This window comes from Triticum dicoccoides, chromosome 5B, assembly GCF_002162155.2.
Source record: "Triticum dicoccoides isolate Atlit2015 ecotype Zavitan chromosome 5B, WEW_v2.0, whole genome shotgun sequence".
Lineage (NCBI taxonomy): Eukaryota > Viridiplantae > Streptophyta > Magnoliopsida > Poales > Poaceae > Triticum > Triticum dicoccoides.
The window spans coordinates 639232873-639255114 of record NC_041389.1 but is presented as its reverse complement, the minus strand read 5'-3'; positions in this window follow the sequence as shown (position 1 = coordinate 639255114).

The following is a 22242-nucleotide window of genomic DNA, read 5'->3' as shown; positions in this document are numbered from 1 at the left end:
TACTAGCCATAGATGCATCAAAATAAGCAAACAACACACACAAAACAGAATCTGTCAAAAACAGAACAGTCTGTAGCAATCTGTAACTTTCAAATACTTTTGGAACTCTAAAAATGGTACCAAAATAGGAAGTCCTAGGAACTTTGTCTATTGATATACTGCAAAAAAATCAACTAAAAATCACGTTTCTGTGATTTATTAAAAAAATTCTCGTGCGCGCAAAAGTTTCTGTTTTTCAGCAGAATCAAATTAACTATCACCCAAGATGATCCTATAGGTTCTACTTGGAAAAAACACTAACTAAAACATAAAACCACATCTAAACAGAAGCTATATGAATTATTTATTACTAAACAGAAGAAAAAATCAAGGAACAAAAATAAAATTGGGTTGCCACCTAACAAGCGCTATCGTTTAACGCCGTAGCTAGGCATAAAAGCGATAATAGATCTAAGTATTGCCATACTTGGTACTTAATTCTTCAATAGAGCACTTATAACCCTTAGGAGTTTCATTATTTATAGCAATGATTAAACTCCTAGGCAAGAAATCAAGAAATTCATTTGTAGCAAAAGGTTCCTTAATGATAGAGAGACAATTGGGATAAACACTTATTGATTTAAGATCCGCACTTTCCTTACTAGAGGATTCACCCTTATTTTTAAGAACATAAATAAATTTAGTAATTTTGGTAGGAGGAGTTGGAGTATTTTTCACGGATGAAAAGGCAGACCCTAAGTTAGTAATAATATCCTCAAGTTTACCGATTCTTATAGAATCTAGATCTATTCTTTCGTTAACTATAGGTTCTTTCTCCTTAAATTTTTTCAAAGTAACTCCAACCCTAGACCCATATTGGGTAATTTGGTTGTGGATCTTTTTATCCAAATTTTCAATTGACTCAACAGTGGCAACTTTATTTTCAATAATTTCAAGCCTTTGCATCACATGTTCCAAAGTTAAAATAGTTCCATTAACCAAAAGAGGTGGTGGGCCAAACAAATCTAACATAGCATTATAAGCATCAAAAGTATGGCTACCCAAGAAATTCCCCACCGATAATGGTATCAAGAATGCATCTATTCCAAGGAGTAATGCCTACATAAAAATTGCGAAGAAGAATGGAAAGATAAAGCTTCCTAGTAGATTTATTTTGAGCATTGCAAATTCTATGCCAAGCATCTTTTATATTTTCTCCCCCATCCTTTGTTTAGAATTAAGAACTTCATGCTCGGGAGTAATAACGATGATAGGACTACTAGCCATGACGATGAGATAAACGATCACTGATACGTCTCCAACGTATCTATAATTTTTGATTACTCCATGCTACTTTGTCTACTGTTTTGGACAATATTGGGCTTTATTTTCCACTATCACATTACTTTTGGGACTAACCTATTAACAGGAGGCCCAGCCCAGAATTGCTATTTTTTTTCCTATTTCAATATTTCGAAGAAACAGAATATCAAACAGAGTCCAAACGGAATAAAACCTTCGGGAACGTGATTTTCTCACCGAACGTGATCCAGGAGACGTGGACCCTACTCCAAGAAGTGCCAGAGGCGGTCACGAGGGTGGAGAGCGCCCCCCTGGGCGCGCCCCCCTGCCTCGTGGGCCCCTCGGAGCTCCACCGACGTACTCCTTCCTCCTACATATACCTACGTACCCTTGTCAGATCATGTACGGAGCCAAAAACCTAATTCCACCGCCGCAACCTTCTGTATCCGCGAGATCCCATCTTGGGGCCTGTTTCGGAGCTCCGCCGGAGAGGGCATCTACCACGGAGGGCTTCTACATCAACACCATAGCCTCTCCGATGAAGTGTGAGTAGTTTACTTCAGACCTTCGGGTCCATAGTTATTAGCTAGATGGCTTCTTCTCTCTTTTTGGATCTCAATACAATGTTCTCCCCCTCTCTTGTGGAGATCTATTCGATGTAATCTTCTTTTTGCAGTGTGTTTGTTGAGACCGATGAATTGTGGATTTATGATCCAGCTTATCTATGAACAATATTTGATTCTTCTCTGAATTCTTTTATGTATGATTGAGTTATCTTTACAAGTCTCTTTGAATTATCCATTTGGTTTGGCCAACTAGATTGGTAGTTCTTGCCATGGGAGAAGTGTTTAGCTTTGGTTTCAATCTTGCGGTGTCCTTACTCAGTGACAGAAAGAGTTGCAATGCATGTATTGTATTGTTTCCATCGAGGATAACAAGATGGGGTTTTTATCATATTGCATGGATTTATCCCTCTACATCATGTCATCTTGCTTAAAGCGTTACTCTGTTTTACTTAATACTATAGATGCATGCTGGATAGCGGTCAATGAGTGGAGTAATAGTAGTAGATGCAGAATCGTTTTGATCTACTTGTTTTGGACGTGATGCCTATATACATGATCATACCTAGATAATCTCATAATTATTCACTTTTCTATCAATTGCTCAACAGTAATTTGTTCACCCACCGTAGAATACTTATGCTCTTGAGAGAAGCCACTAGTGAAACCTATGGCCCCCGGGTCTATTCTCATCATATCAATCTCCATTACTTTATTTACTTGCTTTGTTTTTACTTTGCCTTTTACTTTTTACTTTGCATCTATCTATCAAAAATACCAAAAATATTATCTCTATCAGATCTCACTCTCGTAAGTGACCGTGAAGGGATTGACAACCCCTAAGCGTTGGTTGCGAGTTGCTCTCGTTTTGTGTAGGTACGAGGGACTTTTGCATGATCTCCTACTGGATTCATACCTTGGTTCTCAAAAACTAAGGGAAATACTTACGCTACTTTACTGCATCATCCTCTCCTCTTCGGGGAAATCCAACGCAGTACTCAAGAGGTAGCAAGAAGAATTTCTGGCACCGTTGCTGGGGAGCTCGCGCAAAAGTCAACTATACCAAGTACCCATCACAATCCCTATCTCTCGCATTACATTATTTGCCTCTTGTTTTCCTCTCCCCCACTTCACCTTTGCCGTTTTAATCGCCCTCTCTTTCCCATTCTCCTCCTCTCTTTCTCTTTTGCCTTTTCCTCATTTACCTTCCTGTTATCATGGCCGAATCAAAAAGAACTAAGGGATTTCTCCCGAGTTCTAGTGCCTTGGATAACCTATCTATCCTTTCTAAGATCATAAACAATGATGCTACAAAGAGACCCACCGGGATCAGTAATGAGAATTTAGATGATTTTGATGATGATGACTCCAAAATCTTTCGCTATTTACTTGATGAATCTTTAAAAGAAGCTTGGGATAGGTTATTAAGAATCCGGGCTAGTTATGTGCCACAATATCAAATTGATGTTTACTTAAAAAGTTTCTATGTTGGCTTGCCCGCCTCTTTCAAACAAGTTCCAGACTCTATTTTTGAAGAAGGTTTTCTTGAAGGGGATGATATAGATACCTATGAAAAAATGAAAACCATATTTGGGCATCCTTTAAATGATAAAGTTGAATCAACTACTCTCTTGTGCTTTTATCAAAATGAAATTGTTAAAGAAATGAAGTCTAGCTTGGATGCAAATTTTCGTAACGTGCTTAATCTCACCTCATCCGTTAATGGCAATGTTCTTAATCTGAATAGAACTATGAATGACTTAGAAAGGAGACCTTCTCTTGCTACTTACACTTCCGGTGCCAAGGGGGGCACTCGTTAGATCTATCTTCGCTTTTATGCCTAGCTAGGGGCGTTAAACGATAGCGCTTGTTGGGAGGCAACCCAATTTTATTTTGTGTTCTTTGTTTTTGGTCCTGTTTAGTGCTAAATTTTGTTTCTACTTTCTGTTTAGATGTGGTTTGTGTTTTAATTAGTGTTTGTGCCAAGTAGAACCTATAGGATAAGCTATGATGATAGTTGATTTGATTCTGCTGAAAAACAGAAACTTTGCACTCACGAGAAAAAATTCAATAAATCACAGGAACGAGATTTTGCATTGATTCTTTTTGCTGGTGTTCAATAAACGAATTGTCTAGTGCGTACTATTTTGGTAGAATTTTTTAGAGTTCCAGAAGTTTGCGTTAGTTACAGATTGCTACGGACTGTTCTGTTTTTGACAGATTCTTTTTTTCGTGTGTTGTTTGCTTATTTCAATGCATCTATGGCTAATAAATTAATTTATAAACCATAAGGAAGTTGGAATACAGTAGGTTTAACACCAATATAAATAAAGAATGAGTTCATTACAGTACCTTGAAGTAGTCTTTTGTTTTCTTTCACTAACGGAGCTCACGAGATTTCTATTGAGTTTCGTGTTGTGAAGTTTTCAAGTTTTGGGTGAATTCTTTTGATGGATTATGGAACAAAGAGTGGCAAGAGCCTAAGCTTGGGGATGCCCATGGCACCCCCAAGATAATCCAAGGACACCAAAAAGTCAAAGCTTGGGGATGCCCCGGAAGGCATCCCCTCTTTCGTCTATTTCCATCGGTAATTTACTTGGAGCTATATTTTTATTCACTACATCATATGTGTTTTGCTTGGAGCGTCTTTGTCGGTGTACTAGAGTAGGGGTACCCTAGTATCCCGAACTTGTGCATGGGCAGTTGCAGCGCCCCGCGGCAAGGCTTGCCGGGTGACCGCCAAGGTCCTCCGTGGTTCCTCTGGAGCCATCCAAGAACAAAGTATTCAAGCCAAGGAGACAAGGCCCCGGCAAGAGGAGCTTGCCGGGAAGGCCGACCGAGGCATCTCAAGGAACTTGCCGCGACGCGCCATGCGTCCCGGCAAGGTCCGGTGAGCGACAAACTCCCGGACGCGACAAGACAACGACCGCGGCAAGGCACTTGCCGCGGCAAGCGGCCACTCTGTGCCCTCGCTCCAGCGCATCCACCAACGTGTCGCCCTGGGGCCTTTCCAGGCACGCGTGGCGGGAGGCTGTGCAGCTAGCGGCGTGCGGTGGCATGCGATGCTGACAAGATCGCCATCGTGGCAAGCGGTGGCATCCCTGACGGTCCTTTTCTGCACTGTTTGGGCGACGCAGACGGGCATTTAATGCCTTTGTCCCCTGCCGTCAGGGTTAGGTAGGATGCACTGTACAGGTAGCTGTACCAACCACCTCTCTTGTTACGTTTTTACCCTTGTTTACGTTGCCACCTGTCGGTGACCCCTTGAGCATATAAAAGGAGGCCCATGCGCAACATAGAGGGGGTTCGGTTCAGTTAAAAGCCAGAAACACACTCACGCTCGGTCTCGTTGGCAGCTCGCGTGTACTGTAGTACTCAGCGCTCCCGAGCTAGAACTCAATACAATCAGACAAGCAGCAGTAGGAGTATTATCTCTCCGGAGAGCTCCGAAGCTGGGTAAACTGCTCGTGTGTCTTGCCTCGATCTGCTCTTTGTGCGATCTCCGCCCCCCGCCGAACCGAAAGGGGCTCGGTCCACCGGTCCCATAGGTGTTCGTGGATCAGTTTCCCCGACATCTTTGGCGCGCCAGGTTGGGGGCGTCGAGGTTGTGTGAACCTGATCCGGCGTTCACATGAGCTAGATCTTCATCTTCTTCATCGACATGCCACCGAAGAAGAAGGCTTCGGAGGCAGCTGTTCCGTCCGCATCGATCCCACCACCACCGGAGCAAACGGGTGGTGGGGTGGACGCTGGCGGAAGAACGAACATTGACGAGGGAGCCCACGATGCTGCCAGGTCCAAGGACAAGGCTGCGCAGACCTCAGTGTCCGTACATCCGCCGCACCCATCGCAGGAGGTGCAGGACCGACAGCGTCATGGTATTCGCAGTGCCATACGCTTGTTGCACCAAGATCAAGCTGGTGGGTCTCGGGGTGCTCAAGACCAGCATGCACGCCAACATGCTGGCACGAGCGAGACACGGTCGCCTGGACGGGATACTGCTCCTTCTAACATAGTTAGAAGTCCGAGCACATCCTGCTCGTCGCACCGTTCGCCACTGCCGCCCACCACCCCAGCAGAAGCTTTGGCACGAGCTCAACTGCTCCTGGATTACCCTCCAACGGCGGACAAGACCGATCAATGGAGGGCCACCATTCAGAGTCTCATCGGCTTCGCCAACGGCGACACTCCGCGGCAGCCAAGTACGTCACTCCCGCGGCAGGACCGCCAGGCGCGAGCCGATGGCGACGAAACCGGTGGAGGTGCGACCACAATGCACTCTCCACCCCGAAGGCCAAGATCGCCGACTCGCCGGGTCCACCTCGAAAGTGACTCCACCGCATCATCGGATCCACGAGCTCGTCGCGATCAACGCCAAGTTCTTCACGAACGACAGCAAGAAGACGCTCGCACTCGCATTGAGCGCCGAAGAGAAGCGCGGCGTCAATCTGACCAGCGCGCTGGGCCCTCTGTCGACATGCATGCGCCAGGGGAACCAGGCGACTTGCCGTATACGGTAGGTTGCCCTGCATTCACTATGAGCTGCGGCAAGTCAAGTGGCCCAACAAGAAGAGTTTCAAGCCAGATGTACCCGAGAAGTATGACGGCAAGACGCATCCGTCGGAGTTCCTCAGCATCTACACCATCGCAGTGCAGGCTGCTGGGGGACGGGACGACAAGATCCTTGCCAACTACTTCCCGCTGGTGCTCAAGCCCAACGTCAGATCCTGGCTCATGCACTTGCCGGACAACTCCATATCCTCTTGGGCCGATCTATGCCATCAGTTTGTCAGCGCCTTTACAGGCGGCCACAAGCCACATGGCCAAGAGAGTGACCTTCATCTGCTCGCCCAGAAGGAAGGAGAGCCCCTGCGCAAGTACATTCAGAGATTCAGCAGCGTACAGCACAACATCCCAGATGTCCACCCTGCCGCGGTGATCAGCGCGTTCCATCAGAACGTGCGGAACCGCAGGATGCGGGAGGAGATGGCGATGTGCAAGATCAGAGACGTTAGTGAGCTATATGCCCTGGCCGACAAGTGTGCACGCGCTAAGGAAGGGAGGAGACTCCCCAGAGAGAATATAGGAGCAGGAGGATCTGACAGTGAGGATGCTGCCCCGGCAAAGAAAAACCGGCGGCGGAATAACAGGACGAAGAAGGGCAAAGAGGTGCTAGTCGTCGAGCAGTCCGGCAACGGAGGTGGCGCCAAGAAAGCCGGAGCTGGTAGCTCCGGCAAGGAGGTTGCCGCGGGCACCAACCACCACGCTGTGGCGGTCGCCGACAAGCAGGACGGCACCAAGAAGGAGTATTGCAAGATCCACCGCACCAAGGGCCACGACCTCCAGAGCTGCAAGAAAGTCGAGCAGCTTGTCGAGCAGCAAAAGGCTGAATACGAGTGACGCGACAAGGAGAAGGCCCAGGAAGGTGCTGGAGGAGCCGGCAAGAAGCACCCCGGCCGGGGAGGACGCCGCGGCAAGGCCAAGCAGCGGCAAGGAGACAGACCTCCCCGCGGCCGCGACAAGGATGAAGATGACGACGACGACGAAGATATGGATGATGACGAAACCGATGAGCAGGTGTTCTAGAAAGCCATAGAGGTCCTGTGCATTGACGGTGGTGCTTCTCTGCATACTTCACACCGCCAACTCAAGCAGTGGGTGCGGGAAGTCAATGCGGCAGAACCACCCATCGAGTCACGCCGGCCTCTAAAATGGTCTAGCACGCCTATCATCTTTGATATTGAGGACCACCCTGATCGCATAACTGCGGTCGGATGCTTGCCGATGTTGGTTTCACCAACTATCCGCAACCTCAAGGTCACTAAGATGCTAGTTGACGGCGGGGCCGGCTTGAACCTGATCTCCTCCGCGATACTCCAGAAACTCCAAATCCCTGACGGCGAGCTCGAAGAGACCGACACGTTCCAAGGAATCAATCCGGGAAGGAGCAAGCCAAAGGGAAAGATCACGTTGCCGGTAACATTTGGCAGCAAGTTGAATTTCAGGACTGAGAGGGTCACTTTTGACGTTGCTGACTACCCATTGCCTTACAATGGAATACTCGGCCGTCCGGCACTCGCCAAATTCATGGCAGCCTCTCACTATGCATACAACATGCTGAAGATGCCAGGCCCGATAAGCGTCATCTCTGTCCCTGGCGACAAGAAGGATGCTCTTATCTGCGCCAACAAGATCTACCGGGAAGCAGCGGCCGCAACAGATCACAAATCACTTGCCGTTGAAGCTCCCGAGGGGAAGAAGAAGACCAAGTCCGGCAAGAGTTCTGATGCCCACTCCGGCAAGCGCACCTCTTCGGAGTGCTGCGCTACCGTCGAGGACGCACCATCGAGCTCCACCGGCAAGTGTAAGAAGGCAATGGCAGCTCCGCCAGAGACCAAGACGGTGTCCTCCAAGGAGGACGGCACTGGTGGTACTTTCACCATCAGTGCCACTCTCGACCCTAAATAGGAAAGCACGCTCGTTGCTTTCCTGAGGGGGAATGTCGACGTGTTTGCGTGGCAACCGTCTGACATCCCCGGTGTTCCCAGGAAAGTAATTGAGCATCACCTGGCCGTCTGTCCTCATGCGCGGCCCGTCAAGAAGGAAGTCAGGAAACAGGCAGTGGAGCGCCAAGAATTCATCGCAGAAGAGATCAAGAAATTGGAAGCAGCAGGCCTTGTCAGAGGGGTTCTCCATCCTACGTGGTTGGCCAATCCTGTAGTCGTGCGTAAGGCAAACGGGAAATGGAGGCTTTGTATCGACTTTACCGATGTCAATAAAGCTTGTCCCAAGGACCCATTTCCCTTGCCGCGCATCGACCAGATTGTTGACTCCACGGCCGGATGTGACTTGCTTTCATTTCTTGATGCATACTCAGGATATCATCAGATCTTCATGGCAGAAGAGGATGAGGAGACGACCGCATTCATCACCCCGTGTGGCATGTACTGTTTCATACGGATGCCTTTCGGTTTGAAGAATGCTGGTTCAACATTTGCAAGGGTAGTCCACCACGCTTTTGAGCCGCAAATGCACAGAAATGTGGTAGCCTACATGGATGACATAGTGGTCAAGAGCAAGGACAGGGCGGCCCTGATTCAAGATTTAGACGAAACATTTGCAAATCTGCGCAAGATCAACCTCAAGCTTAACCATGAGAAGTGTGCGTTCGGGGTCCCCTCCGGCAAGCTTCTCGGGTTCTTCGTGTCTCAGCGGGGAATTGAAGTCAATCCCGACAAGATCAAGGCCATTGAGCAGATTGAAGCACCAAAGCGCGTCAAGGATGTACGAAGATTTGCCGGTTGCGTGGCTGCTCTCAGCAGGTTTATCTCTAGATCTGCTGAGCGCGCCCTGCCGTTTTTCAAAATATTGAAAAAGGCAGGTCCAATGAAATGGACTCCGGAGGCGGAAGCTGCACTGCAGGACTTGAAGAGATACCTGTCCTCCACTCCAACACTTGTCGCACCTAGGCCACAAGAGAAGTTGCTGCTGTATATAGCGGCAACCAATCAAGTGGTTAGTGTTGCGTTAGTGGCAGAGAGGGAGGCGGATGATGAGCCAGCAACCCCGGCAGAGGCATCCCGCGACAAGCAAGGGGCTTCACCGACAAGCTCTAGTCCCGACAAAGATGGATCTGCGCAGACGCATGAGGAGATGCAGAAAAGAATGGTGCAGCGCCCGGTTTACTTTGTCAGTTCTCTTCTACAGGGGGCTAGGTCAAGGTACTCCGGTGTGCAGAAATTGCTTTTCGGCCTTCTCATGGCCTCGAGAAAGCTGCGCCATTACTTCCAAGCACATGAGATCACAGTCGTCACTCGTTTTCCGCTGAAGAGGATATTGCAAAATCCAGAAGCGACAGGCAGGATTATCGAGTGGGCACTAGAACTGTCAAGCTTTGGCCTCAAGTTTGAGAGCACTTCAACTATCCAAAGCAGAGCATTGGCAGAATTCATAGCAGAATGGACGCCAACACCTGATGAAGAAATTCCAGAAACGAGCATCCCCGTCAAGGAAGCAAGCAAAGAGTGGTTGATGTACTTTGACGGTGCCTTCTCGCTGCAAGGCGCCGGTGCGGGCGTGCTACTAGTTGCACCCGCCGGAGAGCACCTCAAGTACGTAGTCCAGATGCACTTTCCCAAGGAGCAAGCCACAAACAATACCGCAGAGTATGAACGGTTGCTTGCCGGTCTCAGGATCGCGGCAGACCTTGGGATCAAGAAGCTCATTGTCAGGGGTGACTCACAGCTTGTCGTCCGCCAAGTGAACAAGAATTATCAGAGTCCGTTAATGGAAGCTTACGTTGATGAAGTGAGAAAGCTAGAAGAGCACTTTGACGGCCAACAGATGGAACATGTTCCGAGAGCTTAGAACGACATTGCCGATGGCCTGTCAAAGTGCGCTGCACTTAAGTTACCTGTGGAACCAAGGATCTTTGTGCTCAAGCTGACTCAACCGACTGTAACACCATCAACTGGACAAAGCAAGAAGAGGAAGTTGATTTCTGGTGACTATTTTCCGGCAGAGCTCCCCGAAGCCGCCGCCAAGAAGGTCCCCAAGATCAACGACAAGGCTGCTGAGGAGCAGTCTGCTCCGGCAAGCCTTAGGGTTTGTTCCGTTGAAGCAGACGCTCCCGACAAGTTTTGCTCCGGCAAGCTTGCCGAGGAACATCAAGCTCCGGCCGAGCCGCAGGTTCTCGCCGTAGAAGCGGATGTTCCCGCAGCAGCGGATGTGCCTTTAGTCCTTGTTGTCGAGCCGCAAGCTCCAGCATGGGCACAGCAGATTGTCCTTTTCCTTCAGACAGGAGAACTTCCCGAAGAGCAAGAAGAAGCGGAAAGAGTAGCCCGGCAGTCAAGTATGTACCAGTTTGTCGACAACACACTGTACAGAAGAAGACTCAACGGAGTGAAATTGAAGTGTATTCACCGAGAAGACGGACAAAAGCTGTTGGCAGAGATACATGGAGGCATATGTGGTCACCACATTGGCGCAAGAGCACTTGTCGGCAAAGCGTTCCGGCAAGGTTTCTTTTGGCCGACAGCCCTCCAGGATGCAACTGCACAAGTAACCAAGTCTGAAGCGTGCCAGTTCCATTCCAAGCAGATACACCAGCTAGCTCAAGCTCTCCAGACGATCCCTTTATCCTGGCCATTTTCGGTCTGGGGGCTCGACATCCTCGGCCCCTTTCCCCGAGCTGTCGGGGGCTTTGAGTACTTGTACGTTGCAATCGACAAGTTCACAAAGTGGCCGGAAGTGGAAGCAGTGAGGAAGGTGACAGCACAGTCAGCAGTCAAGTTCTTCAGGTCAATTGTTTGCCGTTTCGGGATCCCTAACAGGATCATCACCGACAACGGCACGCAATTCACGAGCCGCACCTTCATGCAGTATGTCCAAGACCTTGGCGCCAAGGTCTGCTTCGCTTCTGTTGCTCATCCGAGAAGCAACGGTCAAGCGGAGAGGGCAAATGCTGAAGTGTTGCGCCGGCTCAAGACCAGAACTTTCGACAGGCTGCACAAGTGCGGAAAGAACTGGATTGAGGAGCTGCTGGTGGTTCTTTGGTCGATCAGGACGACGCCAAATCGAGCCACCGGCCAGACACCTTTCGCTCTAGTCTACGGAGCAGAGGCAGTTCTCCCCACGAAACTCGTATACGGGTCACCTTGAGTGCTCGCTTATGATGAGCTCGAGCAAGAACAGCTGCGACAAGATGATGCGCTGCTCCTTGAGGAGGACCGTCTTCAGGTTGCTGTACGAGCTGCTCGATACCAGCAAGCTTTGCGCCGCTACCATAGCCGCAAAGTTAAGGCCAGAAGTTTCGAGGAAGGCGACCTTGTTCTTCGGCGCGCTCAGTCCGCCAAGAATTCCAACAAGTTGACGCTGAAGCGGGAAGGACCTTACCGGGTGAAACGAGTCACTAGGCCTGGCGCTGTCCGCCTTGAGACCGAAGATGGCATTCAGGTGAGCAACTCTTGGAACATTGAGCATCTTCGTAAGTTTTACCCGTAGGGCGCGGTTGCCGGAACCCGTTCCGGCAACCACCTTTTGTACAAGTCTTGCCGATGTTGCATGTAATCCTTTGTACAGAGCCGGGCACAGACCCCGTGCATAAGTAAAGCTCATGTGCTCCGCACATCTTGTCAATTTCATGCTTTATACTTCTTTTGCATGCGTTATCTGACACTTTGTGCAGCGCCTACCCCCGGTAAGCAGTAACGAGCCGTAAGGCTCCATATCTTTATTTTCTCTTCTTTCTTTTTCTCAAAAAGGAAAGGAAGGTTCCCTCGCACACAAGTTTGTCGGGGGGAGAGGAGAACATAATGGTATGGACCAGGCATCGTTCAAGGAAGTTTCGCCTTACCGGAAAGCAAACAACAGAAAAGCTAAGTTGCCAAAGTTTGAGCAATCAGTTTTTTTTAATTTTTAAGTTATCTTCCTCGAACGACCATGCTTTGTATGGAAAACCTGTGCGCGGAGGGACCAACTCGTAGCTAGTTGCACCCTTACTTTGTTTCGAGTCCGCTCAACAACTTAAGTGAGCTGCGACTAGTTGCGACAAGGTTTCTTGCCGGTAGCAACACCGCCAGCAGGCTGCTGATGTCCCGCACTCAGCGCTCGCGGCTAAGGTGCCTGCGCCGACAAGTTCCCTAAAAGCGTAGGGTAAAAACATACAAAGGAGGGAATCAAGTAAGGAAATAACGCAGCAATCTCTACCCAAAATAGAGTTATATCACAAGATAGCTTGTCGCAGCTCTAACAAATTGTTTTTATAACATGACTAGCAGCGACAAGAAAAAGAAAAAATGGGCGGCCTAATCTACGCGGTCGCCCTCAACCCTCTTGATCTCGCTCACCTTGTCCACAATGGGTGCGACAAGGGCCTTGAGCGTTTCCAGATCGGCAACCGGCGGCAGGGACCTGAGGACGTTGGTGAAGTTGAGGCCTGGGTTGCGGAAGGCCACCTTCACCAGCATCTTCTGAAGAACTCCCGCGCAGATCTTGCGCGACTCATCGGCCAGCTGCTTTGGGATCTTCTCCCGGAGTCGCTGGAGTGTCGTCGCCACGCCTTTGAAGAACAAGCTGAGCTTGGCACTGGGTTGGAGGTGCTCGTCGGAGGAGTACCCGAGATCCTCCATCCCTAGCTGCGCCAGCTCCCCGTCGATGGCCGCGGCAACATTCACCAGACCCTCGATCCAGTGTTCCACAGTCTCCCTAAAAGCATCCTGGGTGGCAGTAGCACTTGCCAGCAGTGCCTCGTCGGCCTTGATCTTCTCCGACAAGGCCACCTCCCGCTCCCTGGCACCATCCAGCGTCTGAGTCAACGTGGCCAGCTTCAGCTCGAGATCTGCGTTGGAGTCCTTGGCGGCGCTGAGCTCCTTGCTCCTCTCAGCAAGAAGACCCTGCAGCTCACCATGAGCGGCAGCGTCCTTCTCGCGCTCACGCTTGAGCGCGGCAAGCTCCTCGCCGCTCGCCCTGAGATCGGCTTCCAGCTGCGCCACCTTCGTCTCCAGCTCCTTCTTGGCGCCTCGGCAGCTGCGGCAGCATCCTTTGCCTCCTTGAGAGCCCCACCAATTGCTTGCTCGCGCGCGGCAAGCTCCTCCTCGTGGCTGTCAAGATTGACCTTCGCTGCGCCAACTCTCCTTCCTGCGCAAATAGGTTTTCAGCGACAAGCCGTTGCTTCTCTTTAGCTTCGGCCTTCTTGAGGAGGAAGGCTTTCCGCTCCTCGAGAAGTTGCTCCCGCTCCTCCGCCAGGGACCGGAGAGCTTCCTGCCTGAGGCCCCGGAGCTCCTCCGTGCGCTTCTCAATGTTAACTCCCGCCTTCGCGACAAGCGCTTCTCGGGAGGCCAGCTTGGCTTGTCGGGCACGGTAGAGCGACGTCAGCTTCCGCAGCAGCCGCTCCTCTTTAGGCTCGTTGCTGCTGCTGCTTGGCGCGTCAACCAGCGTCAGCCCAGCGGAGGCAAGCACCTCTCCATCCAGGATTTCTCCCTCGACCGGCGCCCTGGAGCTTGACGCCCAGGGAAGCTTGATGAAGATGCCATCGCCATCCTTCAAGTAGGCGCCGGGCTGGGGTTCTTTGGAGCCTAGCTCTGCAGCAGCGGTGGAGGGATCAGTGGTCGGCGCAGCGCCTGGCGCTCCTGCGGCCTCGGGGCCGTCTGTGCGATTGACGGATCCCTCGCCAGCTTCTGCGGCGGCAGCTTCGGCGGCCTCTTCGCCGGCGGGCTCATCAGTGCCGGCCTCTCCTTTGGTGGCGACGGCATCGTCGGCACTGCCACGCGCGCCCTCCTCGCCGGCGTCCTCGGTCTCCATCGGCTCCGTGGCAGTTGGATCTGACGAATGGAAAGGGGAGAGAAGTCAAGCAAATATGCAAGAAGAAAATCAGAAGAAGAAGATCTAAAGGGAAGTTTTTCAGACAAGAGGATTACCTATGCTAGGATCTGCGGTCGAGGTCTCAACCACCGGAGGATCGCCAATGTTGTCCCTTGCCGGAGAACTGCCCCTTGCCGGAGAATTCTCCCTTGCCGGGGAATCCTCCCTTGGCGGTGTAGTCGAAGCAGAGGGCATTTCGGGAGCGGCTTCCGGGCACTCCTGGTGAGGCTGCTCTGCTCCTACACAAATCAACAGTCAGATATCAGCAAAAGGAAGAGCACCCATGCGCGCCTGAAAGCAGGAAATAAACTATACACTTACGCTGGGGGCTGTGCTGGGGGCTGCTTTGGGGGAAAGTTGTCGGGTCCGGCAAGGTGGTCTCGGGCACACCTTCTGCTGGCGTGGTGGGTTCGTCCTTGATGACAATCACCGGGACCTTGGCTCTCTTCGCCGCTCTCTGGGCCAGCGTCCTGAGAAGGAACGGGGTCAGAATGAAGCAAGTCATATACAAGAGAAAGCAACGAAATTGAAGAACTACAAGTACAATAAGGAATCTTACTCTTCTTCTTCCTCGTCGGAGCTGAGCGTGGAGAGATCAAAGTCCGGCTCGCCTCCGGTGCGATGAGGCGGAGGAGTAGGCTCCCTTGCCCGCTTGGCAGGTGCAGTAGCGGTGGACCGGGAAGACCCCGCTCCAGTAGCCGCAGCGGCGTGAGGCGCTCCCGCGGCCACAGTGCTTGCCGCGGTAGAGCGTGTCGTGCGGCTCGGCGGCTGTTGACTCGTCTGTCGCCCCGCTACGTCCTCGGCCCTGCGGAGACACCTTCTTGGTGGAGCTGGGGGCTCCGCTGCGGCGAGCTGGCTGAAGGTAGAGAGGAGGAGGAGCCAATCTCCAACGAGTCATCCGCGCCCTCGGCAGGCTCATTCGGCTCATCTTCGGGCCCGGCAAGCTCTTCCTCGCTGACAAACTCCTCGCGCTCGGCAAGGCTTGCCGCCTCTGCTGCCTCTGCCTCCTCCATGGTGAATCCAAACTCACCTGCGGCAACGGCAGCTGCCACCTCTTCCAGCCTGGTGGCGATGCGCTGCATCTCATTATCGGTGGTGTCGCGGGTGAGGCTCTTCTGTTCATCGGGGCGGACCGGCACTTCTACCAGGCCGTCAAAGAAATCCCGCACAACGTCGTCGGCAGGCTCTTGCCAGGTTGGGACAATCCCATGCGAATCGCACAACGGCATCATTGCACGGATGCGGTCGAGCGAGGAGTTGTTGCACAACGGGACGACACCCCTCGGCAGCATGAATGGATGTTGGGGATCGCGCTTGAACAGGTCCAGGAGCATCGCGTCCAGCTCCAGGACGGTGAAGTTGAAGTTGAGGCCCGGGCGCAGCCTCATAATATCAGCCGAGTTCTGGAACTCCCAGGCGGGTCTCCCCCTCTCCTGCAGGGGGCCATGCGGCGGCGAAGAAAATCTGTGCCAACGGCGCCTACGGTGAGCCCGGCAAGCCTAAGGCGTAGGATCCGGGTGACGGCAATCTTCAGCCTGTCGTCTTCCGGGGCCACGTTGCTCCAATCATTGGCGCGCACTATTGGGGCTTGGCGCAGGGCAGTAAACGGCTGCGGGTTCTCCTCGACAATCCAGCACCACTCTGCTCTCCACTCCTCCCACTTGCTACGGAGCTCTCCCTCCAGATAAGCTTCCTTCTTGCCGACTCTTGAGATCCAAGCGATTCCGCCGGCAAGAGGCTCCCCTCTCTCAACACGGGGCATAAAGAAATGGCGGAAGAGAGCTACATTTGGGTGGACTCCGACAAAGTTTTCGCACAGATATGCGAAAACTGCCATGGTCAGAACGGCGTTGGGGGTGAAGTCAAGGAGGCGGAACCCATAGGTGTTCATGATGTCGCAGAAGAATTCAGAGAAAGGCGAGCAGAGCCCGCAGTAGAAGAACAGCGCGAAGAAGGGGTACCCGTTTGGAGCCAGTTCCGAAGCGGCCGCCGGGAGTACCCTCGTGCGCGGGTGCGCCCGCGTCTCCGTCGACCAGAAGAGGTAGTAGTACTCCCTCAGCTCCTTCGCGGCAAGCTGAGGGGGGAAGATGGCCCGCTCCTTCCGCAGCGCCGCGAACCGCTACGCCTCGACCGATTTCACGCACTTCCCCTTGTCGGCTTTCGGAGCCATGGCGGAGGTGGTGGGGGAGATCGACGGCGTTGGTGGTGCTGGTGGCAATGGGGGGCAGAGCGCTGCTCTCCTTCGGCCTCGGGAGGAGGGGGGGAGCGGCGGAGATTTGTGAAAATGGAGTAACAACCGGTGAGATGGGCGAACGGCCCCTGTTTCCCCTGCTTATAAAGAGGGAGGGGGCGAACGTTTCGCCCTTCCAAATAAAGAAACCACCCACGATCTCTCCCACGACACCGCATTCGACGCGTGCCATTGGGGGAGAGCGCGGTGGATGCGGAGTAAGATACAGCGTAACCCAGGCCGCGCGTGCCCGTGCCCTGTTTTGGGCCTGGCCCAACAGCGCTCGGCACCGTGTGTGGCCCAGGCCCGGGGGCTCCTGTCGATGTACTAGAGTAGGGGTACCCTAGTATCCCGAACTTGTGCACGGGTAGTTGCAGCGCCCCGCGGCAAGGCTTGGCGGGTGACCGCCAAGGTCCTCCGTGGTTCCTCTGGAGCCATCCAAGAACATAGTATTCAAGCCAAGAAGACAAGGCCCCGGCAAGAGGAGCTTGCCGGGAAGGCCGACCGAGGCATCTCAAGGAACTTGCCGCGACGCGCCATGCGTCCCGACAAGGTCCGGTGAGCGACAAACTTCCGGACGCGACAAGACAATGACCGCGGCAAGGCGCTTGCCACGGCAAGCGGCCACTCTGTGCCCTCGCTCCAGCGCATCCACCAACGTGTCGCCCTGGGGCCTTTCCAGGCGCGCGTGGCAGGAGGCTGTGCAGCCAGCGGCGCGCGGTGGCATGCGATGCTGACAAGATCGCCATCGTGGCAAGCGGTGGCTTCCCTGACGGTCCTTTTCTGCACTGTTTGGGCGACGCAGACGGGGATTTAATGCCTTTGTCCCCTGCCGTCAGGGTTAGGTAGGATGCACTGTACAGGTAGCTGTACCAACCACCTCTCTTGTTACGTTTTTACCCTTGTTTACGTTGCCACCTGTCGGTGACCCCTTGAGCATACAAAAGGAGGCCCATGCGCAACGTAGAGGGGGTTCAGTTCAGTTAAAAGCCAGAAACACACTCACGCTCGGTCTTGTTGGCAGCTCGCGTGTACTGTAGTACTCAGCGCTCCCGAGCAAGAACTCAATACAATCAGACAAGCAGCAGTAGGAGTATTATCTCTCCGGAGAGCTCCGAAGCTGGGTAAACTGCTCGTGTGTCTCGCCTCGATCTGCTCTTTGTGCGATCTCCGCCCCCCGCCGAACCGAAAGGCGCTCGGTCCGCCGGTCCCATAGGTGTTCGTGGATCAGTTTCCCCGACAGTCTTTATTATTTGTGTCTTTACTTGTTAGTTTGCCACAATCATCCTTGCTATACACACCTTTTGAGAGAGCCATACCTGATTTGGAATTTGCTAGAATACTCTATGTGCTTCACTTATATCTTTTGAGCTTGATAGTTTTGCTCATAGTGCTTCACTTATATCTTTTGAGCGTGATAATTTTTGCTCTATTGCTTCACTTAGATCTTTAAGAGCACGGTGGTGGATTTGTTTTAAAGAAACTATTGATCTCTCATGCTTCACTTAGATTATTTTGAGAGTTGTTAATAGCATGGTAATTTTCTTAAAGTTAATATACTTGGTATTCAAGATTTGTGAAACTTTCTTTTGAGTGCGTTGAATACTAAGATAAGTTTGATGCTTGATAATTGTTTTGAGATATGGAGGTGATAATATTAAAGCAATGCTAGTAGGGGTAATTATGAATTTAAAGAATGCTTGCATTGAAGTTTGTGATTCCCGTATCATGCACGTATGGTGAACCGCTTGTGATGAAGTCGGAGCACAATTTTATTTATTGATTGTCTTCCTTATGAGTGGCAGTCAGGGACGAGCGATGGTCTTTTCCTACCAATCTATCCCCCTAGGAGTATGCGTTTAATGCTTTGGTTTTTGATGACTTATAATTTTTTGCAATAAGTGCATGAGTTCTTTTGATTAATGTTGAGTCCATGGATTATACGCACTCTCACCTTTCAGCCATTGCTAGCCTCTCTAATACCGCACACTTTTCGCCAATATCATACACCCACCATATACCTTCCTCAAAACAGCCACTGTCTGACTTAGTTCATTTCAGGGGATATCTTGTATGTGTGTTGAAGAAAGATGGTATCTTCATCGATTGACCCTCGTGATCAGTTAATGGACCTACCATCTTATCCAATCTTTGATTTGAGTATGGGCTATCGTCAAATCAAATCAGAACCAACGATATTCATAATGTTGTCTTACTCGTGGTTTTTTCCTCAACCATACATCATTATATCTTTTGGGTCTGACCAATGCTATCACCTTGTTCACATGATTGTGGAATACCATTTATATGGAAATCTCGATAAATTGTTGTTGAGCCCATTGACAACATTTTTATCATCTCCATGATTCGTGTTGAACATCCAGCTAGTGATGGAAACTTTTATAAGCATTATCTTCATGTTCCATTCATGAAGTATATGTTAGATGAAAGAAGTGACTTCCTCTAATTCACATGCACTTGGTGTAAGTTGCCGCCGTGGATCCGAGGAAGATTGTTTTTGCTTCCTTTGGAATCGTTCCAAGTCAGTCATGCATGTGCAAAGTACATTGTGGTTTGGTAGATTAATTACCTCCATTCCATATGTATTACCTAGAACACCAAGCCACTGATTGAGTTGTTCAAGGAGAAGAAGTTTCTTCTTAAGAGCCTGCCTTATGCAAGGACTTCGATATCCTTGATGATGATTCCCAACCAGAACTCGGTAGTGTTTTATTGTAAGACTACCATGTGGTCATGCTTGTTTGGGACAGCGTGTACACATGTGTTTAGCAGAACCAGCTCATGTTTTGGAGTTTCCTATCATAGTTCATTTCCCGAGAATCTTGCAACGTCATCTCGTCGATTTGTGTTGCAAACTTTCTTTTCTAGACATGTTGACTGAAATATCCTGTCACCAACTGGATCTGAATCTCAGGCAGATGTGATGGTTGGTATTTTTTCAAGATCTGTGATGTAGGCTCTGGCAAGGTCAATGTTTTGGCCGACACACCTAGCTGGAAGATCTATTATTGTAGTATCTTGAATGAGCAATCTGCCCATCTTCTCTATAAGGATTTCATGTGACTTTTCTAGAAGTGTTCCTTATAAATCCTTTGTCTTCCGAAGTCCGACCTATACTTGATGGCCACGTTAATGCATTAAGTATGACTGTGGTATGTAGAACATCAAGGAGAACATTAGAAGCGGAGTGCTAAATGTTTCACGGTCAATCATCCAGATTTTGATCCCTTGGCCACGCTAAGGTGAAATCTGAGGAGGTGTGATACGTCCATTTTGCATCATGCTTTTATGATAATATTTATTGCATTGTGGGCTGTTATTTCACGTTATGTCATAATACTTATGGCTATTCTCTCTTATTTTACAAGGTTTACATGAAGAGGGAGAATGCCGGCAGCTGGAATTCTGGGCTGGAAAAGGAGCAAATATTGAAGGACCATTCTGCGCAACTCCAAAAGTCCTAAAACTCCATTGAATACCTTAGAATAAATAAAGAAAAATTGTCGCCAAAGATGAAGGCCAGGGGGGCCACACCCTGCTCACAAGGGTGGGGGGCTCCCCCCTGGGCGCGCCCCCCTACCTCGTGGGCCCCCTGGTGGCTCTCCGACGCCCATCTTCTCCTATATGAAGTCTTTCGATGAGAAAAAAAAATCAGAGAGAACCTTTCGGGACGAGACTCCGCCGCCACGAGGCGGAACCGTGGCGGAACCAATCTAGGGCTCTGGCGGAGCTTTTCTGCTGGGGACACTTCCCCCCGGGAGGGGGAAATCATCACCATCGTCATCACCAACGCTCCTCTCATCAGGAGAGGGAAATCTCCATCAACATCTTCATCAGCACCATCTCATCTCCAAATCCTAGTTCATCTCTTGTATCCAATTCTTGTCTCCAAGTCCGGGATTGGTGCTAGTAGTTCGCTAGTAGTGTTGATTACTCCTTGTAATTGATGCTAGTTGGTTTATTTTGTGGAAGATCATATGTTCAGATCCTATATGCATATTATTACCCCTCTGATTATGAACATGAATATGCTTTGTGAGTAATTACATTTGTTCCTGAGGACAAGGGATAAGTCTTGCTATTAGTAGTCATGTGAATTTGGTATTCGTTCAATATTTTGATAAGATGTGTGTTGTCTAACCTCTAGTGGTGTTATGTGAACGTCGACTACATAACACTTCACCATTATTGGGCCTAGAGGAAGGCATTGGGAAGTAATAAGTAGATGATGGGTTGCTAGAGTGTCGGGGAGGCTGATCCACGAACACCTATGGGGCCGGCGGACGGGGCCCCTTTCGGTTCGGCGGGGGGCGGAGATCGCACGAAGAGCAGATCGAGGCGAAGCACACGAGAAGTTTACCCAGCTTCGGAGCTCTCCGGAGAGATAACACTCCTACTGCTGCTTGTCTGGTTGTATTATGTTCTTGCTTGCGAGAGCTAAGTGTTTTCTGGCTTACGAATGAATCGAACCTCGTGAACCGAACCCTGTCTAACCTTCCAACCCCCCTCTACGTTGCGCATGGGCCTCCTTTTATACGCTAAAGGGGTCACCGACAGGTGGCAACGCAGAGAAGGGTACAAATGTAAAAAGTGAGGTGGTTGGTACAGTTACTTGTATAGTGCACCCTACCTAACCCTGACGGCAGGGGACAAGGGCATTAAATGCCCGTTTGAGTCGCCCAAATAGTGCAGAAAAGGACCGTTAGGGGCGCCACCGTTCGCCACGATGGCGATCTTGTCAGCTTCGCATGCCACTGCGCACCGCTGGCTGCACAGCCTCCCGCCACGCGCGCCTGGAGAGGGCCCCGGAGCGACACGTTGGTGGATGCGCTGGAGCGTGGGCACAGAGTGGCCGCCTACCGCGGCAAGCGCCTTGCCGTTGTTGTTATCTTGTCGGGTCCGGAAGCTTGTCGCTCATCGGGCCTCGAGGTACCTTGGTTGGTCTTCCCGGCAAGCTCCTCTTGCCGGGGCCTTGTTGCCTTGCCGGAGCGCGTGGCGCGTCGCGGCAAGTTCCTTGGAGTGCCTTGGTTGGCCTTCCCGGCAAGCTCCTCTTGCCGGGGCCTTGTCTCCTGAGCTTAAATACTTTGTTCTTGAATGGCTCCAAGGGAACCACGGAGGATCTTGGCATTCTCCCGGCAAGCCTTGCCGCGGGGTGCTGCAACTGCCCGTGCACAAGTTCGGGGTACTAGGGCACCCCTATTCTAGTACACCGACAGGAGCCCCCGGGCCTGGGCCAGACACGGTGCCGAGCGCTGTTGGGCCAGGCCCAAGACAGGGCACGGGCACACGCGGACTGGGCCACGCCGAATCTCGCTCCGTATCCACCGCGCTCTCCCCTAACGGCACGCATTGAATGCGGTGTCGTGGGAGAGATCATGGGTGGTTCTTTATTCGGAAGGGCGAAACGTTCGCCCCGTCCCTCTTTATAAGCAGAGGAAACAGGGGCAGTTCGTTCCCCCTCGCTGGTTGCTACTACTCCATCTTCACGAACCTCCGCCGCTCCCCCCCTTCTTCTCGAAGCCGAGAGAGCAGCGCTCCGCCCCCCATTGCCACTAGCATCACCAACGCCGTCGACCTCCCCCACCACCTCCGCCATGGCTCCGAAAGCCGACAAGGGAAAGGGCGTGAAGTCGGCCGAGGCGCAGAGGCTCGCGGCGCTGCGGAAGGAGCGGGCGATCTTCTCCCCCCAGCTCGGCATGAAGGAGCTGAGGGAGTACTTCTACCTCTTTTGGGCGACGGATACGCGGGCGCATCCGCGCACGAGGGTACTCCCGACCGCTGCTTCGG